The sequence below is a fragment of the Zingiber officinale genome, chromosome 6A (genome assembly GCF_018446385.1).
Source record: "Zingiber officinale cultivar Zhangliang chromosome 6A, Zo_v1.1, whole genome shotgun sequence".
Taxonomy (NCBI): Eukaryota; Viridiplantae; Streptophyta; class Magnoliopsida; order Zingiberales; family Zingiberaceae; genus Zingiber; species Zingiber officinale.
Window position 1 is genome coordinate 43,586,350 of NC_055997.1, and position 17,950 is coordinate 43,604,299.

Genomic DNA, 17,950 nt, shown 5'->3' on the forward strand with positions numbered 1-17,950 from the left:
TGTCCAAGCCATCTCTGGAGGTGTGATCGCTTCCTCGGTTGGTTCTTTTCCCCGTCCAGGAGATCCGATTAGGGTTCAATGAGGGGCATAGATCCGCGTCGTCTCAAGCCAATTGAACTTCTCATTCATCCTCTTCAATTCGTTTGCTGGAGAGTGATCGGTTGCTCTTCATCAACCGGATTGGAGTAGGCGATGGCACCTGGAAGGGACCAAATCTAGGTAAGCTTCATCCGAAATTGGGTGATTTCAAAGACCTTACCTCTTTGTGATGTTCTTCTTGATCTGGACTCTAATAGATTCAAGGGTTTTGATGTTTTGTGAGGTTGTTCTTGTTCTGGATTGGAGGAAGGCATCGGATCAAGGTATTGGTAGATCTCCGGCCAAGAAGGGAGCTCCTAGCCATAGTCTTGGCCTCCCTGTTGCTGCACGTCTGCACAGGGTGAAGATTTCGGTCGGAATTCCCTAAATCGCAGCCATTAGAGGAGTTTCTTGGTTCACAAAGGGTACGGTGAGTTTCTCTATTTTTACCCTTCCTTTTGTTAAATTATGGATCTCTGATGTGCTATATGACCATCAAAGATTGGTAGCGGAATCCATAGCTGAGGAAATTGGGTGTTCTACCAGATTCCCGACCAAAATTGTCCAATGGGTGGCTGCTGGAATGGTGGGGGGATTGTCAGACAAGCTTGGCTATAGGGTAAGTATGTAGATTTAGATTGATACTAGGAGGAATTCTCCCTTGGTTATCCTATTTGATTGATACTATGTCCTGGAATTTCGGTGACAGATTTAGGATGCTTGATTTGCTGTGGTGATTCTTTCTTTAGCTGAAGATTGAAAGAAGAAGGCTATTAAGGTTAGTTTTCATGGTAAACCTTAATCCGATCAATGAATATATTGATACTAGTTTAAGTATGTGATATTATGTGGTGTTGATGAATTGATAAGGATTGGTATTGTATTATGTTGGAGATTTTGTGATTTGTGGGTGCTTGGATAAATTGTGATCGGTGGATTTAGAAGGGGTTTATAATGAGGTTGATTAATGGATGAATTAGGGTAGGTTATGTTGGATTTAATATCGTATTGGATTTGGATCACTAGGTGGATTTAAACATGATCGTTATTGGTATGTATTGGATTGATTGAGGTTTGTATTAGGTTGAAATTTGTGGATATGGTGATTGGTTAATATAGGTTGTTATGTGATCCTTCTTAGGATTATTGGGCTGATTTTTGGTTGGATTATCAGATGTGGATGGATTTGGGTAGTTGTTGATGATGATGTTATGTGATGTGGATTTATGACAGTGATTTGATTTTATGATAGGCTATTGTGGTTGGATATCATTATGCGGAGATTTGTTATTGGATTAAATGATGTGTTGATTTGAGAGATTAGTCAAAGATCGGATGTGATTGGAGTGATGCTATTGGGTTAGGGATTTTGTTTAGCTAATTAATTCATATGAATTTAGCTAAATAAAATATAAACATATTGATTGCTGCAGGACTTGGTTTCGAGGCGAGCGTCTCGACGTGGGATTTATCTTATCACGATCGACAGATTAAAGGCGGGTATTTCTTCCTTGGCCTCTACTTAGTTTTTCTTGATCTTAGTGCATGGCTATTATGTGATGGTTTAGGCTGTTTTATCTTATATCATGATCGATTGCTGTTTTTCCTGCATGATACTTATGCTTGACCTTTGTGATGATCTATTAATTCGTATACAGTCTCCACTCTTGATATCTACTCTATTGTGATTACACGTATAGAGTATGTCTTGTAGGAATTGTCAGGTTGTTGGTATTACCATGCTGATTGGGTATATGATGGGGACTGTACATAGATGGGTATGTGTCATAGGAGTTATCTTGTTGACCGTACATTTACATGTGGTGTGTACATACGTATGTGTCATGTACTTTTGGAGGAGTTGTGTTGATTGTATGTTTAGAGTATATACACATGTCTGTTGTATTGTTATTGGAGGATACATGTTGATTGTACTTATCTTTTGTGTACATGTGTCTGGTGGGATTATTGGAGATTTTTGGTTGATTATACATGTGTAGTGTGTACATATGTTTGGTGGGATACGTGGAGGTATCATTGTTGGTGCAACCTTAGGTCAAGGTTGACCCGACTCGAGTTGACTTGACTCGAGTTGTATTTTGATGTTTGACTTGGGAAGATTGTTGATGCAACCTTAGGTCAAGATTGACCTAGTTGAGTTGCATGTTGATGTTTGACACTCGTGGAAGAGTTGTATTCTTGATGTGAGACAAGAATAGATGGTTGGGAGATTATTGGTGCAACCCTAGGTCAAGGTTGACCTGGTTGACCTGAAAAGTCCAAGTACGGAGACTTGGCACGGGGAAAAGTCCAAGCAGGTAGCTTGGCACGCGGAAAGTCCAAGTATGGAGACTTGGCACTGGAAAAGTCCAAGTACGGAGACTTGGCACGGGGAAAAGTCCAAATATGGAGACTTGGCACTGGAAAAGTCCAAGTACGGAGACTTGGCACGGGGAAAGTCCAAACAGGGAGTTTGGCACGGGAGAAAGTCCTGGTGAGTGAAGCCAGGCAGTCGGAAAGTCCTGGTGAGTGAAGCCAGGCAGTTGGAGAAAGTCCTGGTGAGTGAAGCCAGGCAGGGGAAAGACCTAGTGAGTGAAGCTAGGCAGTGTGGAAATCCTGGTGAGTGAAGCCAGGTGAAAATCCTAGTGAGTGAAGCTAGGTGAAAGGGAAAGTCCTGGTGAGTGAAGCCAGGTGAAAGTCCTGGTGAGTGAAGCCAGGCAGTGGGAAAGTCCTAACTGGGATGTTAGGCAGTGTGGAAATCCTGGTGAGTGAAGCCAGGTGAAAGTCCTGGTAAGTGAAGCCAGGCAAGGGAAAATCCAGATGGATCAGGGATGATCGGACATCTGGTGTTGAGGAAAGTCCAAGTAGGTCAAAGGGATTGACCGGACACTTGGCAGGGAGTTCTAGCAGGTCAAGGGAGTGACCAGATGCTAGGGATGAAGTACCAATAGGTCAAGGTTGACCGGATATTGGTTTGGAAGTCTTGGGACTTGGTTTGGGCCAAACCCAAGCTCTGGATCGGTCACCAGACCGATCCAGTGATACTTGTTTGCTCTGATCGGTCTGGTGACCGATCAGTAACCGAACAGAAGCAGGCTGATCGGTCCACAGACCGATCAGGCCATGTCCTGATCGGTCTGGGGACCGATCAGAGACAATGTCGCTGAGAAAGCAAGGGTTGGGATCGGTCTGTGGACCGATCCAGTCTTTGATCGGTCCACGCACCGATCGAACCCGCGAAGGTGGGCGACTACGTGAAGAAAGCGTCGATCGGGGCCGATCGAATAGGTCTGATCGGTCCCGACCGATCGAGCACTAGCCGTTGCGTCGCAACGCCAGATTTCTTCTGTTTTCTTCGCTTTCGCGGTATAAATGAGGGCTCTGGGACTTGGTGAATTGTCTCCGTCACTGCTCATCGCTTCTTCATGAAGCTCTCTCCTGAAGCTTCGCTTCGGTGCTCGAGCTTTCTTGAGCTCAACCGCTGAAGCTTCGCGTGAGCTTCCCGACTGAACAGCTGCTGCTTGCTTGTTGCATCTGTCCGTGAAGTTGCTACTTCATCCGGACCCCAGTCGACGAGAAGGCGAGTTAGTGTTTGTACATTGTTCTTATCTTTCTACTTGTATTCCTTGTATTCTATCTTGTTGTTGCAAGTTATTGTGGCGAGGTTTCTCCACCCACAAGGAGTATATTGTATTAGCCGGTTCTCCGGGGACTCATCCACCGACGGATTGACCGGACTCGTCCACCTTACGGACACGCCGAGGAGTAGGAGCCCTAATCTCCGAACCTCGTTACATCCTTGCGTTGAGGTTTGTTTTTCTTCTCCTTAGTTTCTTTCTTGTATTTCCGCTGCGACTAACCTAATCGTAGGAAGAAACGCGAAAGATTTGGGGCGGCTATTCACACCCCCCTCTCTAGCCGAGTACAAAGGATCCTAACAAGTGGTATCAGAGCAAGGCCGCTCGTCATCGGATCAACACCCGTGGGAGCAAAGCTAGAGAATGGATCTCTATGGAGAAGATGTCACCATTCCACCCTTCTACGAATGCGGCGACTTCGCGTATTGGAAGGTAAGGATGAAGTACTTTCTTATGACTAACATAATGAATTGGTTTTGTGTACAAGAAGGTTTTACTCCTCCGGTGGATAAGGAAGGAAAATCACTTGAGAAGAAGGAGTGGACAAGAGAACAAATTCACAAATCCGAAATCAACGAAGAGGTAACGAGAATAATTGAATTTTCATTGCCTACTAACATCTTGTGTAAGATAGGTTACAACAATGCCAAGGAATTATGGGATAACTTGGCCAAGTACCATGAGGAGAGCTCCACTTCAAGCCATGAAGAGGAGCCTAGTGAGCCAAGTAGCTCACATCATGGAGGGAGCAAATTAGAAGTTGAGGGTTACTCAACATCTAAGGACGAAGAGGAGGAAAGTTCTTCTTCAAGTTCGGAGCAAGAAGAAGAAGCTTCTACCTCCGAAAGGGAAGAAGAGAGCTCGCATCCACCCTCAACCCTAGGTAACTCAAGCAATTTAAGTTCAATTAAATTACACATTATGTGTTTTGAGTGTAGGGAACATGGACATTACAAGAGTAAGTGTCCAAAGAGGGTAAGAAAGACTCCACCGGCGCCAAAGGTCAAGGAAGCCGGAGTCCCGAAACGCAAGGGCAAGGAACACATCGTGTGCTTCCAATGCAAGCAAAGGGGACACTATAGGAGCCATTGTCCGAGGGGGAGGCAACCTCACAAGGGCAAGAGACCGGGCACATCGATAGGGGGAGCTAAGGCAAACCCTAAGGTAATCTCTAAGGTTCATTATTGCAATTCTAATAAAACTCATGCTAGTAGTTTTGTTGCAATTGTTAATAATGATAAGCATGTTAACTTTAGGAACCAATACATGTGCTTAGGAGCTAAACATGTTAGCCTAGGTAAGGATAACACTAGAAATACCAACCCTAGGATTAACGCTTCTAAAGTTAAGGAAAACCTAGGTAGAAATCCCAAGAAGACTAGACACATGCCTAGGAATATCTCAAGAGAAAATGACAAATTAAAACTTGAGGTATTAGAGAGGAAAATCAAGTCTTGAGGTCAAGACTTGATAATTTAGAAAAGGCTCTTAAAAACATGGAGAAGCCATCTCTAGGGTTTAAGAGTCAAAAACCCAAGTCCAAGGACAAGAAAGGTTTGAGTCACAAACCTAAGCCCCAAATGGTCAAGCCCACATATCATAATGTTCCATTTGATTATGGAACAAGACCTAGGGCTAGGAAGACCATTACCAAGGTCACAAGGAGTCACCCTATAGTTGACCTTGATGAGACCCAAATGACCAAGGCTTTAAAGCCTAAGAGGGTCATTAGGAGGGTTGCTAGAAGTCATCCCTAGTGAATTTTTAGTGAACCCAATGAGCTCAAGTAGGTATTGGGTTCCTAGGAGCATTTTCTCTACCCATAGATGGGTTAGAGAGTGTCAACTCCAATAAGAAGGGTAGTTAACCCAACTTTGAGGAAATTGACACTCAAGGAGCATTTTCAAGGTTTTTGGGAACCTTTGAAAATGAAATGGAATAATCTTTATCATTCACTCCTTGGAAGAGTAAAGTGTGCCAAAGTGAGAATATATTAATCTCACTTTAAGTTGACACAATTTTGAAAAACCTAGAGAAATATCAAATTGGGATTTTGATATTCTCTTAGGTAATCAAGGCAATCCGGGCCTTAAATTAGAAGTGCTACTCTTGTAGAATTTTAAATGGTATAAATCAAACAAGAGATCAAGAAATGCCAATTTGGGTTTTGACATTTTCTTGGAGCACTTTGGGCAATCTAGGATTAGGACTTAAGTTAGCTAAGTGATTAAGGATACTTAGATAGGGAATTTAGGTATTTTATTTGTGCTAACTTGCCATGATTGGTTGCCATATGCCATGCCATGACATCATATTTATTTTATTATCATTTGAAATGTCATGATAATGCTTAGGTTATCTATATGTCATGTGTTAGTTTAGTTTCAAACTTTATGCCATGACATCATGACATTGGCACATGTTTTCATTTATGTTATTAATTTATGCCATGTCATCATCTCTTGCATTAATAATCAATGAAATTGATTTAAGGATGAAAAACACATTTTGATATTAAGATCAAATTTGTGTTTAGAAAATGCATGAGACCTTAGTCTAAGATACCTAAACCCATATCTCACATCAAATTGACTTGAATGTGATTTGATACACCTTAGATGTGTGTGAGATATTAGGATCATGAGTTAGGATCAAGGTACATAGTTCTTGTACCTAGATGAGCCTAATTCAAGAAATGGGGGATCATAGGGAAAGCTTGTGTACAAGTCATGTGCATATAGCCCTAAGATTGTGGTCCCAAATTAAAAGGTTTAAAATCATTTTGAAATTGATTTGAAAAACCTTGATGAAGCTTTCCTAGTGATAGCACTCATCATTGAACATTGTGATACAAAGCGACTTAAACTTGAACTATTTCAAAGTTTTGGAAGTTTGTATCAAGATTTGAAAATGGAAACTATTTTCATAGAAAATTATTTTTCCATGATAGTGTATGATATGAGGAATGTATCCTCAAAGTTTCGTAATTTTTCGAATTTTCTGGAATTTTCTAGGAGTTTCTGAATTTCCGGAAGGGGAAATCAGAAATTCTGATTTCAGTGGCTGGATCGGTCCGGGGACCGATCCAGGGAAGCTCTGATCGGTCTGCGGACCGATCCAGAGTATTGTGGATCGGTCTGCAGACCGATCCAGTGAGTTCCAGTAGCACTGCGATCTGGTGAAAGGCTGGATCGGTCTGGGGACCGATCCAGAGGGGTTCTGATCGGTCCGGGGACCGATCAGGGCGTGCCAACCTACTGAATTTCAGCTGTTGTCTGAAATTTCAGTTATGGAAGTTGTGATTTTGGATTTATAAAGGTTTGAAACTCTCCAAGACATTGTTGGTGCAATGGTCAAGGGGGAGTTGGCTTTTAGGGGGAGTTTTTACTCCTTGAGGATTAGTGATATGGGATTATCATTAAGTGGATTGTTGAACTTAGTATCAAAGGGAAAATAAGAGTTTCAATGAAAGGTATGGGACTTTCATTAGGAAGAAACTCTTGACCTTGATACCCTCCTTTTTCTTTTTGATGTGTGTCAAAAAGGGGAGAGTGTTCATTGGAGAATTATTAGAGAACCCAAGTTAGGTTATCGGTTTAACCTAAGCTAGGGAAAGAATGTCAAGGAATGTTCGAGGAAGAACATTGGAATACCTTTTGATGTGTGTCAAAAAGGGGGAGAATTATTGGAGAACCCAAGTTAGGTTATCGGGTTAACCTAAGGGGAAAATGTCCAGAGAATGTTCAAGGAAAGAACATTGGACATTGGAAGATGGTTGGAAAACCTAAGTTAGGTTATCGGGTTAACCTAACTTGATTATGATTTTGTCAAACATCAAAGGGGAGATTGTTGGTGCAACCTTAGGTCAAGGTTGACCCGACTCGAGTTGACTTGACTCGAGTTGTATTTTGATGTTTGACTTGGGAAGATTGTTGATGCAACCTTAGGTCAAGATTGACCTAGTTGAGTTGCATGTTGATGTTTGACACTCGTGGAAGAGTTGTATTCTTGATGTGAGACAAGAATAGATGGTTGGGAGATTATTGGTGCAACCCTAGGTCAAGGTTGACCTGGTTGACTGAAAAGTCCAAGTACGGAGACTTGGCACGCGAAAAGGCCAAGTATGGAGACGGGGGACCGGAAAAGTCCAAGTACGGAGACTTGGCACGGGGAAAAGTCCAAGCAGGTAGCTTGGCACGCGGAAAGTCCAAGTACGGAGACTTGGCACGGGGAAAGTCCAAACAGGGAGTTTGGCACGGGAGAAAGTCCTGGTGAGTGAAGCCAGGTGGAAAGTCCCGGTGAGTGAAGCCAGGCGGTTGGAGAAAGTCCCGTGAGTGAAGCCAGGGGAAAGACCTAGTGAGTGAAGCTAGGCGGTGGAAATCCGGTGAGTGAAGCGGTGAAAATCCTAGTGAGTGAAGCTAGGTGAAAGGGAAAGTCCTGGTGAGTGAAGCGGTGAAAGTCTGGTGAGTGAAGCCAGGGGAAAGTCCTAAGCTGGGATGTTAGGCGGTGTGGAAATCCAGTGAGTGAAGCGGTGAAAGTCCAGTAAGTGAAGCCGGGCAGGAAAATCCAGATGGATCGGGGATGATCGGACATCCGGTGTTGAGAAAGTCCAAGTAGGTCAAAGGGATTGACCGGACACTTGGCGAGGAGTTCTAGCAGGTCAAGGGAGTGACCAGATGCTAGGGATGAAGTACCAATAGGTCAAGGTTGACCGGATATTGGTTTGAAGTCTTGGGACTTGGTTTGGGCAAACCAAGCTCTGGATCGGTCAGCACCGAATTAGGTGTTGTACCCCATGAGACCGAACAGGCATCCTCCCGATCGGTCCACGACCGATCGAACTATAGCGAGACCGAGACAATGTCTTCCGAAAGGGGTTGGACCCCATGAGACCGATCAGGCATCCTTGATCGGTCCACGACCGATCGAACTATGCGAGACCGATACATGTCTGTGGGGACCCTCGAAAGTTGATGTCACTAACAACAAAGCATGTCCAGCCTACAATTCATATTTTCGTTTTCTTGCCTGTCGCATAAATGAGGCTCTGTGACTTGGTGGTGTCTCGCCCCGCCATCGCTTCTTCCTTCGAAGCTCTCTCCTGAAGCTTCGCTTCGGTGCTCAGAGCTTTCTGAGCTCAACCGCCGAAGCTTGCGTGAGCTTCCGGCTGTTTTTCTTCAGCTGCTGCTTGCATCATCCGTGAAGTTGCTACTTCATCCGGGACCCCAGTCGACGAGAAGGCGAGTTAGTGTTTGTACATTGTTCTTATCTTTCTACTTGTATTCCTTGTATTCTATCTTGTTGTTGCAAGTTATTGTGGCGAGGTTTCTCCACCCACAAGGAGTATATTGTATTAGCCGGTTCTCCGGGGACTCATCCACCGACGGATTGACCGGACTCGTCCACCTTACGGACACGCCGAGGAGTAGGAGCCCTAATCTCCGAACCTCGTTACATCCTTGCGTTGAGGTTTGTTTTTCTTCTCCTTAGTTTCTTTCTTGTATTTCCGCTGCGACTAACCTAATCGTAGGAAGAAACGCGAAAGATTTGGGGCGGCTATTCACACCCCCCTCTCTAGCCGAGTACAAAGGATCCTAACAATCATGACGATTATACTCATGTTGGGGGTATTTATGAGGTTTGGAGTTATTGCATGGATGATGATTTTATATATATATATATATCATGTTCATCATTCATTGCATCTGATGACCATTGTCTCCCTTGTGGTGAGAGAGTCATCAGTTGGTTTGGTTTAGCACCGCACACTCGGCCACTCATGGGTAGTGGTAGTTGGAGCAGTTGCTGCTAGTCCTGTCGTGCCACCCGGTCACGAGGTTTAGTGAGATCCGGCGTTGTGAGCAGTCAGGGACCCTGATGCTATTTAGCTATATAGCTATTAGCGGACTGTCCGCCTCGACCACTTTATAGTGGGCTGGAGGGTAGTACAGTCGTCACAGACCCAAGCCTCTCGGCCATACAGGGGTCGTGGTGTTCGGAGAGGTGGCGGGGGTGACCATGGAGCATGCATGCACTTTTGCATATGATGCACGGTGCATCTGGGGGTTATATTTGCATACATGCCTAGTAGATACTAGTTGCATGTGATTGTCGTTGTTGCACTTGATTGAGATATGGTTGTTGCATTTGGTTGTCATGCTGCATACATGTCATTTATTTTACATGTATATGCAGTCGTATCTATATTGCACAGGTGTCAGGAGTATATCTATTGCAGATCCGGTGAGTTTACTGATCATTGTACCATGTGTCGATTCCAGATTGGGTATGTATCTGTCATTATGTTAGTTGTGGTTTGTACAGTTTATATGTCAGGTTATTATGTCAGATATGTTTAGGTGCATTGATTATGAGAGTATGATCATGTTCTTATTCCCTACTGAGACTGTATACTTTTGATCTCCATGTTTTGTTTATGGACCATGCACTATCTTTTCTATTACCCGCTGAGTTACCTATACTCACCACCGCATGTATACATTTATGTTTTCAGGTAGATGGTTGGAGTGTCGCTCGGAGTATCCTGTCTGCCGGGTCCCACGTCACATCCGAAGACTGTGTTCGTTTTCTATTGTATATTCCTTTCTTATTCGTGGCATTGTATTTGTGTTTAGCCATGTGACTATTTTATTCTTTTGGTGTTGTATTTGTGTTTAAGCCGTGCCGGCATGCATTGTATTTATTTGTCTTGTGTGGGCTTTTCGTTTTCGTTTTTCCGCTGTGTTGGTTTTTGGTACAGCCGTGTGGGCTGTTTTATATATAACTGCGTGGTTGTGATTGTTTCATTCCAGCCGTGTGGGCTGTTATTATAACTGCGTGGTTGTGTATATAAATATTCCAGCCGCATGTGGCTGATGTATTTTGCTTGTAGTAATGCTTCATATTGTCACTGGTACAGGGGAGACTCTGTCGGATTTTTGTCTAGCAGGGTGTCCTTTGGGGCGTGACAATTTCTGAGCTATTAGTGATTGCCCATTGAAAGTGATCAACAATTGCGGGCCTTGGAGTAGGAGTTGTCACAGGCTCTGAACCAAGTAAAAGAAATCATGTTAGCGATTGCTTTTGTGTCTTTCTTTATTCCACTGCGTTCTTACTTTATGTTTTATGATAAATGAATGAATTAGCCACAAGTTCTATTCAACCCCCCCCCCCCCCCTCTATCACGTCATCAATCCTATAATTGGTATTAGAGCTAGGCCGCTCTGATTTGGTGAAACCACCAATCAAGCAGGGGGGTTCTTCTTTGAAAAACAAAATTATATACCGTTGCAAGAAACTAATATTTTTGTAGGGTTGGACTTAGCCTTGATCGGTCGATTGAACGTCTGGATGGGTTGACCAAACCTCAATATGAAAGGATCAAAATTCTAGCTCTCGATGAAGTGTTGACTAGAGGTTTGGTCGACCAAACCTCGAGATCGGTCAACCAAACCGAGGATAGATAGAGACTCAGTCGAGCTGGGTTGATCAGATCAGATGAGGCGAAGATTATTAGATGATCGGTTGATCGAACAATGGGATCGATCGACCGATCAAAGGCTCTATCAGGAGAGGCTACATCTAGACAGAAGGACGGGTGGGTTTAGTAGGTTCAGTCGACCGAACTAGGGGATCGGTCGATTGATACTGGTTGAGTCAAAACTTAATCCCAAGATCAAAAGATCTGGATCAGGTTTGAAGAGGCTATAAAAAGGGGTCTCAGCCAACACTTCAAGACACCAAAAATTAGACTACTTGTGCTCTTGTGTGCTGCTCCAAAATACTTCAACAACACTCAACTGCTGCTCTGCCAATCAATGCCACTTTTACTTATCCTTATATTGTCAGTATATTTAGATTAGTTTGTACTTGTAATTACTTACTTATAAAGAATTTTTGAACTATTAGTGATTGGCCACTGAAAGCGATCAACGATCGTGGGCCTTGGTGTAGGAGTCATCACAAGCTTCGAACCAAGTAAAAGAAATCATGTTAGCGATTGCTTTTGTGTCTTTCTTTATTCCGCTGCGTTCTTGCTTTGTGTTTTTCGATAAACGAACGAATTAGCCATGAATGCTATTCATCCCCCCTAGGACATCATCGATCCTAAAGTATTTTTACACTTATTTTTAATGTGATCAAAGGGGAAGAAATATAGATTAAGTCTAGGAGAGGTACATTTTACTTTGCATATTAAATATTTTAATTTTACATATTTATTAATTGCATAGCATGATTATTAATTCCAATTATTTTACTTTTTTATTACCCTAACTTAACTTGGATTACTTACAGTAAAAAGAGAGAGATTGTAAGTACCCCGTAGTAGTTTTGATGTGGCCAACCAAGTTAAGTTTGACCCTGTTTGTGATTGATGCCTTGTGTCTAAGTGTGCAAGAACTTAGGAAATAACAAGTTGAATGGAAGATGCAGCAAACGAGAAGGATGCCACAATAAAGGAGCTGACGGACTCAATGCATTCGAGGGGCGAGGAGCTGTAAAAGAGTACACCGGTGGACGAGAAGGACGTGCTTGACATTTGAAGGATGAGAAGTCGAGGAGGAAGCTTGTTCAAGTGAAGGTCAGAGTTGGGTTTGGGTGAGCTCAACTCCAGTTAACCGGAGCATGTTAACTCAACTGCAAGTGCACAGTTTCGTCATAAGTAATAAAAAGATATCGAATCCACAGTGACTGGTTATAAGCACTAGAGATGTCTTTCAGTGAATTAGCTAAACAATCGACAAAGGTAATTAACGTACTGAGTAGCAACTAAAAATAGAAATGGAAAGGTAAATGTGAGAAATTAGTTTTTTGCGAGTTATAGGAGTCCGATTTCATTGTGATATTTATCAATGTAAGGTGATATACTAATTCCTATCCTCAATTGTCATGAATTTGCAGGAAGTTACTAGTTTCCTCCTGTAGAAGTCAACCGACAAGGAACTTTTATCTATACCTCTAGTAATTTGATAGTTATGGTTTCCATGAAGTCCGTTAGCGAGGCAGCCTGTCACCAACGCACCTCGGTATACAACATAGAAGCACATCACCATTCAATCCACATAAAAGCATAAGGAATAAATGCACTAAACCAATCCACCTCTTTGTAAGACTAGCTTCACCCTTCAAGGTGATTCCTTAGATGTTCGTTAGCGGGGCAGTTTGTCACTAGCGCCCCTTGGTTATACGATCTAGGGCATCCCTCTACGAGATCCACAAGTGGCACAAACATCCAATATAGCATGGAAATCAAATCCTAACACAATCATTCCGCACAAGATCAAATAGATACAAAACATAACAACATCATTGATATAGGAAATTGACACATCCATGAGATTCTTACATTAAATCATACCACAAATACTCCCTTGGTCCTAGAATAATGAATCTACTCCATAATGTAAAGATAGAGATTTGAAGATGAAAAGATCACAAACATTTCAACCCAAATCGAGAGAAGGGAATAGAAATGCTTATCTAGTGACGATGAGTGATCTTCGGAACCAATCCCTTGCTTCTGGAGTTGAATCTAAGATGGAAATGGCTTAGGAACACCGGATCATGACTAGAGATTGACGCCAAACTTGATCTCCCCAAAAAGGGAGAGCCTCCTCTCCTTGAAAAGAGGAAGAAGCTCATTATATAGTGTAGAGCATGGGCACCACACGGCCCGTGCCACGACCGTGTGGCACACACCGCCCTAGCTGCTCTGCTCTCGGCCAAGGTCACATGGTCGTGTACTGTTCTTTCTCTGGTTGGCTCACACGACCGTGTGGTACGCACGGTCGTGCCAATCTTTGCCTCTGGACACCTCACACGGCCGTGTGGCACACATGACTTGGGCTTGCCTATTCTCTGGAATGCTACACAGTCATGTGGAGAAGTTACTTGGGCTGTGTAGATCTACATGGCCAGGTTCTAGTTGTGCTTGCTGCGATGACACAGCCATGCCAATCCACACGACCATGTCATTCTCCTCCTCTAGTGAAGCTACACGACTTGTCTGCTCCATAGGGCCAAGGTCATTTTCCTTTCTGCTCCTTTGACATGGTCGTGTGGCTCACATGGCCGATGTTGTCTTCCTTTGCTTGTTTCCTAAATCTGCCACGAACACCATTTCTTCTCTAAATTCAACTTCTGAAGATAGAAAATACGCAAGAGTAGATCTCCGAATAAAGATAAGTATTTATGCTGAAAGTAAGTCAAAGAGTATGAAAATGTATAGACAAAGCATGTGTAAAATATGTAAATACGCGTTAAAGCATGCTAATCAAGTGTATTCAATCTACGCACATCACACCCCTAGAATTAAACTTTTGCTTGTCCTCAAGCAAAACTTTCACAATCCAAACTCATGTGTTCTATAATGCATCATAATCCCTAGTGCACTTTCCTAACCCTATCTACAAGTTTCATTGATAAGCATGATCATGGAAGTAGTTCAAGTATGGCCTAAGCAAAAGTCTCTTGTGCATAGTGCAATAAGTGACTCAAACTCTTCAAGTTTTAATCTTTGTCCTAGTCAAGTCATCATCCAATCGAGTTCCTAATGTTCCCGGTGATAGATACTTACCTTCCACACACTTGGTTCATGTTTCTCAATCCACCCAAGGTCTCAAAGGCGTGCTCGATATCAAGAGAAGCCTAGCAATCATTTTCCCAGTAACCTAACTTGATCTCAAAGGGGTAACTTGCTAGTTTTCACTCGTGACAACTATTTTTTATATCCCTTATTCAATTTTTTTTCTTAAGTTATTGCAATGTGCAACACTTGAACACAAATACACATAAGTACAAATGTTGGGATATTTTGATTTTTACAAATGAGCTTGCATGATTTGAGCATCATCTAGTAACCAAAATGTAGTTTGAGAAATCACCATGGAACTAAGTACTAAGAAAATAAGATGAATCATGACTATTTCAATGATATCAACTATTCAAGTTCAAGTAAAGTTAAAGTAAGATTCTTAAGGTTAAGCCAAAACTCAAATTTGTCCCCGTACAATACTTAGCTCATATCCTGCTACTTAAGATAGAGAAAAGAGGTGCACTAGACATACTAGCATTATACAATAACATCATGAATTAAGATATAAATGTGCTAATAATTTTGCTCTTAAACAAGTTAGCAGTAGAAATGAATGATGTTCTCAGTGTACCAAAAGGTTTCAAAGGATAGTCAAGTGACAGTGAAAAAACAAATACAGCAAGCAAAGCATACGAAAATGCAAGACTGAAAATGTAAAAGAAAATGTAAAATGTAGAAATTTGAACCAAAAATGTAGAAATTTTCAAGTTGCAAACACCCCCCCCCCCCGACTTAAACATTTCATCATCTCGATAAAATCAATATGGTGGACGTGGTGGTGGAGGATGAGTAAACGGGGGTCAGGGAAATGGAGGTCTACGCGGTTGACAAACAGGAAAGCTCGGAAAACCAAGAGTCTCGCTTAAGATCCTATGATACTCATAGAGGGTATCAACTGGTTGACGCGTAATGTTCATGCCCTCCATGAACTCTCTCATTCTAACTTGATTCGTATCATAATCCTGGACAAATTCAGCCACCTGAACCTTAAAGTTCCTCGTGAACTGACAATGATCTTGTACCTCTCTATACTAGTCATCGGACAAGCTGAAGCGGCCCTCCAACATTACTCATTGGGCCTCTTGCTTCTCATGCAGCGAGTCTAGAGAGGCATGAAAATCAAAAAAATCAAATCTAGAGTGACTGGTACCATAGGTGAAAGAGTGCCTAGTAGGTTCCGGATGTCCAGATGGCTGCGAGTGTCCAGATGTCAAGGGCTCACAGTGGGTCTTGATGTCTCTAGATAAGGAAGGAACATTCTTGGGATCGACATTAGTGTTCACCCAATTAGCAGGGTTGTGAACAGAGGTCCGCTCTAGATAAGGAAGTGGTAGCGGAAACCCATCCTTTTTAGGAAAGGTAAAACCATTCTCATCCGGCAAATCATTTTCATAGAAAGACATGCATCGATATCGATCATGTCATTGTCATGAATGACTTCTAACTCATCTATACCATAGCCTAAATTTATCTCGAGGATGCTTTCCCAACTCTCACTAAATTTTGCAAGAAATAGAAATCAAAATCAAAGTCAACCTTATGTAACATAGCGCATAGAGCATAGAGTTCCACATTCCTAACAACTCCATCACTTTCCCCTCTACCAAAAATAGTTTTACTCATAACTCGATGTAAGTATCTAAAGATGGGGTTTGCATATGGAAAGCTGTAGCTCTAGAAGTCTAATAAGGATGCTCCAATCCAGTGATTTGATTTGAAAAACTATTCCAATTAAATCTAGGGTCAAACCTACGAGAGCCACCAGTAGATAAAACAAAACAACTATTGAAATCACTAAATGTCCACTAAAATTCTTGATTCATTAATATGAAAGTAATATTCCCAATATAATCATCTTCATTAGCATAATGGACATCTAATGAACTCAAAAATTCAAATATAATTCAAGGGTATGTAGGAAGATGTGTGTACATGATATCATCCCAATCTAGAGAGCTAATTATCCAATCTACATCATCTCTAATTCCTAAAATATTTAAAACAGTTGGGTCCATGTATCATGTACACACAACTTTCCTTGTGGCAAGAATATCAAATCTAGCTTTATGGTCTTCATTTCTAAAAAGGATATTGAATTCATTATCGTTACCTTCGTCGCATGCTCTCCATTTGCCTTTACCCTTTACGACATTCTCTTTTCCCTTCTCCTTTGATGGTTCCTTTTCTCGGCTTGAACCACCACTTCCTTTTCGAAGCTTCTTCAATAGGTTAGACATTATGTCGAGTTTAAAGAAGGGAAGAGTGTTTGGTTGGAGAAGTAAGATCTCAAGAAGGTAGATCCGAAAATGAAGATCTTATTTAGGGAGATTTCAGATCTTGGAGGTGGAGGAGATGGATTTCTATTCAGATCTAGATCTAGATCTTGTTTTTGAAGAAGAATGAGTGAGGGATCCAGATTTGTGAAGCAAAGAAGAGAAAATGAAGATGAGAGAAGTTAGAAATGAGGAAATTTACTTGGTGGTGTGGCCAACACGGCTTTGACACGGTCATGTCTTAAAGACACGGCCAAGCAAAAGTGCCTCACACGGCTGTGTAGATCTACACGGCCTAAACTGTCCTCCCCATGGCCAGATCTCCACGGCCGTGCCAAATGGCATGGGCACTAAATGCTCCTTCTCGGCTTTACTCACATGGTCGTGTCTATCACATGACTGTACTCTTTTCCTTTTATGCAGTTCTCACACATCCGTGTGGCACACACTGCCTCCTTCATCTTCATCTCTGGAGTTCTCACACGGTCATGCAAAGTTCCACGACCATGACCTCCTTCTTCTCGAATGGACTCATACGGGCAGTGTGTGTCACACAACTCTATGCGCCTCCACCCCTGTAAGTGTCACACGACCATGTATGGTACACGGCCAGGCTCTGTCAAGGCTGAAATTACTACACTTCCTCCTTGGTCACTTCTCCAATGCTTCTATGCCCATGAAGCAATCATGGCCAACTCATGGAAGCTATGCCCAACCTGAAAATAGAAATAAAATCAAATTAAAAACTCTAACTAATTAAAAAGACAACTCGAATTAAATCTAACAAAAGAACCCTTGGGCTGCCTCCGAAGAAGCGCTTGTTTTAGGTCATTAGCTCGACCCCATCTCCGTTTCCACGGCTATACCCAAGGAGATATGGATTTCGCTCTAAGGGTTGAGTAGGTTCATTCTTCCCTCATTCTTTCCCTCGGAGGGCAAATATATTTTTCACTTTTAATGGAAGGCCTTCTCCCAATGCTTGCTGGATCAGGTTCTTCATCTGGTGGCCTCTCATAAGTATGGAAGTTCCAATCCTCAAATTTTCAAGCATCTGCCCTGCTACAAACACTCACCAGAAAAGAAGAGACATGGTTAGAAGAATTAGATAAATCATATTCCAACATTTCCTTACCAATTACCAATGAAAGTTTATGATTTTTCACATCAATTATTGTTCCAGCTATTGCAAGGAATGATCTTCCTAATATGATTCAAATTTTTAGGTCTTCTTCCATGTCAAGTACCACAAAATCTGTGGGAATAATGCTCCAACCAACTTCTATCGGCACATCTTCCACAATACCCATAGGGTACCTGCAAGAATGATTAGCTAATTATAGTGCCATAGTAGTAAGTTTAAAGTTTTT

General features: G+C 42.2%; 1 long non-coding RNA gene across 1 annotated transcript; it reads left to right on the forward strand.

Annotated features, from left to right (window-relative positions):
- The first annotated feature begins 410 nt into the window (after nt 1-410).
- On the forward strand, nt 411-1,430 carry LOC121993899. The gene is made up of 3 exons (XR_006115468.1): nt 411-508; nt 580-697; nt 788-1,430. It is a non-coding gene; the product is annotated as an uncharacterized LOC121993899 (long non-coding RNA).
- Nucleotides 1,431-17,950: the final 16,520 nt, after the last annotated feature.